This window comes from Cynara cardunculus, unplaced genomic scaffold (assembly GCF_001531365.2).
Source record: "Cynara cardunculus var. scolymus isolate 2C unplaced genomic scaffold, CcrdV1 Un_Scaffold_916, whole genome shotgun sequence".
Lineage (NCBI taxonomy): Eukaryota > Viridiplantae > Streptophyta > Magnoliopsida > Asterales > Asteraceae > Cynara > Cynara cardunculus.
Genome location: NW_020200646.1, coordinates 63,155 through 71,094, shown reverse-complemented (window position 1 = coordinate 71,094; position 7,940 = coordinate 63,155).

Sequence of the window (7,940 nt, the reverse complement as noted above, 5' to 3'; positions counted from 1 at the left end):
GAGGAAATATGGTGGCATATCAAGGAGAGGTGTACCATGGGATAAGGGTGGCATATCAAGGAGAGGTGTACCTTCGGTTATAAGGGTGGCATATCAAGCAGAGGTGTACCTTTGGATATAAGGGTGGCATTTGTATGTGTGAATATTATAGCTCTTGCTATTATGTCTCTTTAGATTGCAATAGTTTTGAGTTCTTACTTCTTTGTGATTTGAGGACTTACGAATGTTGCTCTTATTAGAAAAGATAGTATTGATATATTGAGAAGGGGAAAACTTGTCTTATGGCCAATGGTTCTAGATAAACTATGTTTTGGAAAATGTTTGATTTATGAGGAACCAGAGAGGCTCTGGTGGTTCCTTGAAAGGAACTAGAGGGGCTCTGGTTGGTCCTCATAATAGATCCAGAGGGTTCTGGATGATGTTTTGATTTTAATACAAGTCTTGTTACAAAGCTTTTTACTTAAACCAGAGGCTCTGTATCATTTAGATAGGAGCTTTGTGACAAAATTATGTTTAAAAGATGTTTATAAGATTTTACAATTTTATTTTAACAATGAAACTTTTCTCACAAAGATGGACAAGCCAGAGGGGCTCTGGTTGGACTGCGCATTGAACCAGAAGACCTCTGGTTGGTCATGAGTTTTGATCCAGAAGCTCTGGTTAGTAGAACCAGAGGCTCTGGGTGTACTTAAGCCTTTTTATCGTATACTTTCAAACTTGGGAAACTATTTTATCTATTCTTTGTATTTGACTTCAATTATATATGACGATTAACTTGAGCAGAGCTCTGGTTGGTATAGCCAGAAGCTCTGGTAGAGGAACCAGAGGGCTCTGGTCCTACTGTTTATAATATTTTTTTTTTCTAAAGTTAGGTTGTTGGAACCAGAGGCCCGATGAACTAAATAGATTATGGATTTATGTTTCATTATGTGAAATGAATGATTTAATAATGTTTTGGTATTTTCCACCCTACAATTACATGGAAAAAGGGATCTCACTTGACCTTTAGGTCTAACCCTCATTTTGTGTTTCAAATATGTATTGTAGGAACTACAGAGTATAATGATAGTAAAGGAAAAGGGAAAATGTGATTTGTTTCCCTATATGCATGGCTATATGAAGATCAATTTGCGGATGTGTTTTGAAGTTAAATGTTATGTAGTACAAAAGCATGTATTTTGGAATTTTTGGGTTGTGTATTTTGTAATATAGTTTCTTGAACTTAGGACCTTTGTGGGATTAAACATGTATTTCTCTGAATGAATTATATGTTATATGCAATGTGAGTTTTGGGGTGTTACAGAAGTGGTATCAGAGCTAGAGTTTAAGGGATTTAGGTATTCAAAGCATGATGTCTAGACTTAAACTATTTCATTGCATATTAGGGCTTCCAGACATAGTTAACACTTTTGGAAATAAATATAATGAGTTAAGAGATTAGTGTGTAAGGTATCTTTGGATTATATATGGCCAATATAATTTTGAATCTACAGGTACATAACAGAACTTGGACACTTTATTATATTTGGGATTGTGAAAATGTGTTTATTAACCTTGAAATTTGTAGATGACTAGTAGATCTAGAAGGTTTGAAAGGATCACCCACCCTAATCCTAATAATGAAGAGGATTCCCCTGTTCTTGCTCCCATTGGTACATCTGAGGGTAGAGACAGAGACAGAGCCAAAGGACAAACAAGAGGCATAAACAGTCAAACAGAAACCCATGCTGACCATGGAGAATCCACTTCAGAGAATGTTAATCAAGAACAGATGCCTCAGCCTGAACACGTGACTAGAGACATGTTGGCATAAGAGATGGGAAAGTTAAGGGAAACTTTGACTTTCATTATGGGGATTCCTGCCAGGATCAAAACTGGAAGGGTTGAAATAAATCCATCAGTTCCAGTCATAAATAATAAAGAAGAAGATATGAAGATGTCTCTAACATGTAAACCACCAACCTTCTCTGAAGAAAGAGATCCAATCAAAGCTATGTGCTGGATCAAGGAGATTGAATTTGTGTTCAATACCATCAGATGTACAGAAACTGATAAAGTCAAATTTGTTATCTCTGTTTTGAAGTCTAATGCATTGTTGCAAACATTGTCATGGGCAGAATTTGTTAATCGCTTCAAAGAACAATTTTGTCTTAAAACCGCCATAAGACAGATGGAATAACACTTTTTGAAGCTAGAGTAAGGCACCAGATCTATTCGAGAGTATATAGAGAAGTTCATCAAATACTCACAGTTTGTTGAACATTATATCTCATCTAAATCAAGGAAGGTAGAGAGATACATTTGGGGATTGAAGCCATCCATTCGAGAGTTTGTGATAGCCATGAATCCGGCTACATTTTATTTAATAGTTGATGTAGCAGAAGTAACAGAAAGGAATAAGAATAGCCAAGAGAAAAAAAACAATAGAGAAAAGAAAATGGGAAGGACCATCGACAGGATACCGAGGGTCGAAGTCTGGAAAGTATGGCAACAGACCTGTACAGAGAGTTAGCAAAAAAATTTGTCCTCGATGTCATCAAATTCATCAAGGTGAATGCAAATCAGACCCGATGAAATGCTATCAGTGTGGTGAGGCAGGCCATTTGTCAAGGAATTGCCCAATGACTAAGAGATGTTTCAATTGCAACTCACTAGATTATCTCAGACCAAACTACCCGCAATCGAAAGCTCCACAATTGACCATGGGAAGCAATACCTTGAGTGCTCGTGGAAGACCAAGTATGGGTAGAGGAGGACCAGCAGGGGCGCGGGGTCGATCTTTTCAAATGACCAAGCATGAAGCCAAAACTACACCAGATGTAGTGACAGGTACATTCCTTGTGAATTCTCTATATGCTAAAGTGCTATTTGATTCGGGTGCAAACTTTTCGTTTATATCACCATTATTTGCCTTATGTGCTTGCATGAACTCTGTGCCACTTGACGATAAATTAGTAGTTGATACTGCTAATGGTCAAGTATCTGTGGATTATGTGTTCGATAACTACGCTATTATGATTGAGGGGTGTGAGTTACCAATCAGACTATTTCCCATGTCGATGAAAGAGTTTGATATAGTAGTAGGGATGGATTGTTTGGTAGAAAATCAGGCCAACATTGTTTTTGATAAAAAGATGATTAGAATAATATTTCCAGACAGAGGGTCAGTGGTTATTTATGGTGATCGTCAGAATCATCATACCAGTCTGTTAACTCTGTTGAAAGCCTAGAAGTGTATTCTAAAGAAATGTCAGGGGTATTTGGCCTATGCAATCGATGCGAAGATAGAAAAAGGGAAGCAAGAATTAATTCCGATCGTTAGTGATTATGCTGAAGTCTTTCCAAAGGACTTATCCGGATTAACGCCAGACAGAGTTGTTGAATTTGTGATTGACATGATACCCGTAGCAGCACCCGTAGCCAAAGGGTCATACCGATTAGCTCCATCAAAACTGAAGGAATTGCTTACACAGTTAAAGGATTTTCTTGATAAAGGGTTCATCAGACCCAACACTTCACCATGGGGAGCTCCAGTACTTTTTGTGAAAAAGAAAGACGGGTCTATGCGGATGTGTATCGATTATCGGGAACTGAACAAATTGACAATAAATAACAAATATCCGTTGCCAAGAATTGATGACTTATTTGATCAACTGGTGGGAGCTAGTTACTTTTCAAAAATTGATTTAAGATCAGGTTACCATCAGCTCAAAGTTAAAGAAGAAGATATTGTCAGAACTGCTTTCCGAACCAAGTACGAACACCATGAATTCTTAGTTATGCCATTCGGTTTAACTAACGCACCTGCAGCCTTTATGGATTTAATTAATCGAGTATGCGAAGAATATCTTGATAAATTTGTTATTGCATTTATTGATGATATTCTCATATACTCTGAAACGGAAGAAAAGCATGCAGAACACCTCTGATTGATACTCGAGCTTTTGAAAAGAGAAAAGTTGTTTGTAAAACTTTCAAATGAGAATTTTGGGTGAGGGTAGTTCAATTACTTGGGCATGTTATATCAGAGGCAGGGGTAAAAGTGGATCCAGCAAAGATAGAGGCAGTCGAAAAATGGGAGGCACCAAACACTCCTTCTGAAGTCCGAAGCTTTTTGGGATTGGCAGGCTACTATCGTAAATTTATTCAAGATTTTTCCAAAATAGTCATGCCATTGACCAAATTAACTCGGAAGAATATTAAATTTCAGTGGGAAGAAGAACAGCAAAGAGGTTTCCAGTTATTGAAGGATCATCTTTGTACTACCCCGATATTATCTTTACCTGTTGGAACATAAGACTTTGTGGTATACAGCAATGCTTCAAAGCTAGCTTTAGGCTGTGTTTTGATGCAGAGAGGAAAAGTCATATCATACGTATCCCGACAACTAAAGGATCATGAAAAACAATATCCGATTCATGATATGGAATTGGCAGCGGTGGTTTTTGCATTGAAAATATGGAGGCACTATCTGTTGGGAACAGATTTACACCGATCACAAGAGTTTACAACATTTGTTCAATCAGAAAGAATTGAACATAAGGCAGCGTCGATCGATTGAATTCGTTAATGATTACGATTGTGAAATTCTCTATCACCCGGGAAAAGCCAACGTGGTAGCCGACGCCTTAAGTAGAAAAGAAAGAAGTGGAACAATCAAAGTCGTGGCAATGAGAATAAACTTAACTCCCGATCTTCGTCAAGAAATTTTGAAATGTCAGAAGGAGGCTGTTAAAGGTCATATGAAGTCAGAAAGATTGGGTAAAATGATTTCCACCCTGGAATCAAACGATAAGGGAATTTTGTGCTTCCAAGGACAACTTTGGGTACCATGCTCTGGGAATACATGGGAGACCATTCTATACATAGCAAAATACGTGGAACAATGCTTAACCTGTGTTAAACCCCATAATTCATAAAGTGAAAACGTAATGAAAAACAATAAGTGATGAAGAACCAGAAGACCGATGGAGACATCAAGGCAGAATTGACYAAGTCTGGAGCACAACCAGAGGACCGATGGACGACCAAGGATGCGATGGAAAGAGCATTTTCATCGAACCTCTGGTCGACTACACATAGACTATTTTCCAGCAATTCATCCAGAAGCATGCGATGAAGACTTAAAGATAAGGATGATCCATCATACCATGAATGAGCTGGAGATGACAAGTCAACAGCTAGATTTCGAGTTTATCTTAATTACTAAAGTTTATCCATAGTTTAGATAATCGTCATCTGTTATTAGAAGATTAGCTAAAAAGTCTCATTAGATAGTTATCTWCTTATTAGWATAAATAGGTGATTAKGCCTATTGTAATCTAAGTCGCTTTTACGTTTTTATTATTAATAAAGTGAAATATTTGACGCTCAAGATTGTTCATAATTGTTCATAATTTCTTCTTAAGTGTTCATCACTTTGTTCATCAAATCACTGTAATTTGGTTATTATTAACTAGATTATTAGTGTTATTGAGAGATTTGGGATCAACAATTGGTATCAGAGCCGATTGATTGATTTTCCAATCAAAACGATCAAACAAAAATCTCTCAATCTTTGACCTTCTCTCTCGTCAAAACACAAATCCTTCTCTTCAAAATTCTCAATGGCCATCTGGAATTCCGCTTATAGTGTAGGCTCTCTCACCAAGCCTCCAACTCTTCAACGAGAAGAATATTCACAATGGAAGATCAGAATGGTGAATTTCTTTGAAGGAATGGACAGCAACCTCCTGAGATCTGTAATGGAGGGTCCTTACATTCCACAAGGATAAAAAGAATTGGGATGAAGAATTGGGATGAAGACGAAATGGAAATAGTAGAAACAGACAAGAAGGCCAAACGATTGATAATCATGGCCATACCCAATGAAATCTTCCAATCCCTCGACGCATGTTCCATAGCCAAGGAACTATGGGATGAACTGGCAAGCCAACTGGAAGGAGAAGCAAAAACGAGAAAAAATCGTAGAGCACAATGTCTCAAAGAATATACTAATTTCAAGGCCCTTCCTGATGAACCAATGCATAAGACATATGATCGTTTTAACACATTGATCAATCAATGTCGTCGAAACGATATCTCCATAACTAAGGAAAAAAACAATGTTTTATTCCTTAAAAGTCTGGGCGATGAATGGACTCAGCTGTCTATGTCCCTTCAGGCAAACCAGGACCTAGACAGCTGGTCACTTCATGATCTGTATGGAACGCTTGCAGCACAAGAGAATGACATAATGAAAAAGAAGGTTTCCATTGGTGGACCTCTTGCCCTTGCTGCCGATGAAAAGGAAAAATCAAGGACCTCTACCACAGAACATAAAAAGAAAGGCAAAAAAGCATTGGTGGTAGAATCAGAATCCGAAGAAGGAACTTCTGAATCAGATGATGAAATTAAAGCTTTTGCCAAATCTTTGGCCTTGATCACAAAGCAGTTCCAGAAAAAGTTCATCAAGAAACCCTATGAACGAAAAGAGTTCAAGAGGGAAAGGTACCAGTCATCTTATGAGAGGAAGCCATCCAAATTTCATCAGAGGGATGAAAGAAGAGATAGGAGAGAAGAAAGAGAAGAAAGAAGAGAAGACAAAAGAGATGAGAGGAAAGAAGACAAGGATGGAAGAAAAAATTACCTCCGATGCTTCAGGTGCGGAAAATCGGTCATTTTTCCAAAGAATGCAGAGGATGATTGGTAAAGGATGCTGACTATTACAAAAACAAATACAAATATAATTCCAGAGAGCGAAGCCTGTTGGCTGAGAAAGAAAATTGGGTGTCCTACTCTTCTTTAGACGATGAAGACAAAGCACTCATCTGTTTGATGGCCACGTCCGATGCAGAATCCGCCCACAACTCTGATGATCAGGTATGTGAGTCTACCTCCAATGAAACCAACTCTGTCCCATCGGAGCTAGAGTTAAGGGTAATAGAACTTTCAGAGGATTTCCTCAAATTAAAAGTAAATTTGAACTTTGAAAAATCTAAAAGATTAAAAGCGGAAAAAGAAGCAAGTTTCTACAAAAGAGAAACTGACCTTCTAACCGAAGAAAAATCTGAACTTGCAAAGGAAAAGACTCGCATAAGCACTCTTAAGAAATCAGAGGAAGATAAACTTCTGGAATTAAACAAACGAATAACTAAGGACCTAGAAAATAAAACAAAGGCCTTACAGGAATCCGAGGCAGAGAAACTAAATTCAGTAGCTCTTCAATATTTCTTTCAAAAAGAACGGGAAATACTTCACCAGAAGCTTCAAACCAATGAACTTCTGATGAAGAAGTATAAAGATGCCCAAGACGTATATGAAAAATTAAATGGTCAAACGGACACTCAAGAGATAAGATTCAATAAATTGGACTCTTTTATCGAATCAAAGAAGTCTACCCTTGAATCCACTTTCAAACTTGGATGCATTCAAAAACCCGACTTTCCTCCAAAACCAAAAGCAAATTTTAAAAGAGTTAAAGTCAATGGAAAAACTGTCGTTTCAGGACAGAACTTTGAAAATGTGGTATACGAGAACAGTACGAGTAAGAATTCTGATGGAAGAAATGACACCTCTCAATCAGAAACCGATGGAAATCCTATGGTTAAACCGGAATCTCTGATTGTCAATTCCTCTCCATTAGCAAGTACTGTTGATGAAAAAGAGAATCCWAATGAGGAACCATCAGCTGATGAATCGATGAACAACCCAAGTAAAATTGCAAGTTCATCGAAGTCAGAATTGATGAAACCTCAAACAGACCACTCTGAAGCATCAACCTCTGAACTCACATATTCTAATTCAATCCATGCTCATTTTGATTTTGAGAAATCCGCAAAAGACTTTCTTGATTCTGAATCTGAATAAGAGATAAGTTGTGAATCATCAAAGATCATTGAGGATAAGAAGAATCAAAACTCAAAAGCCTCAATGAAATCTGGTATTCCTTCATCGATGAA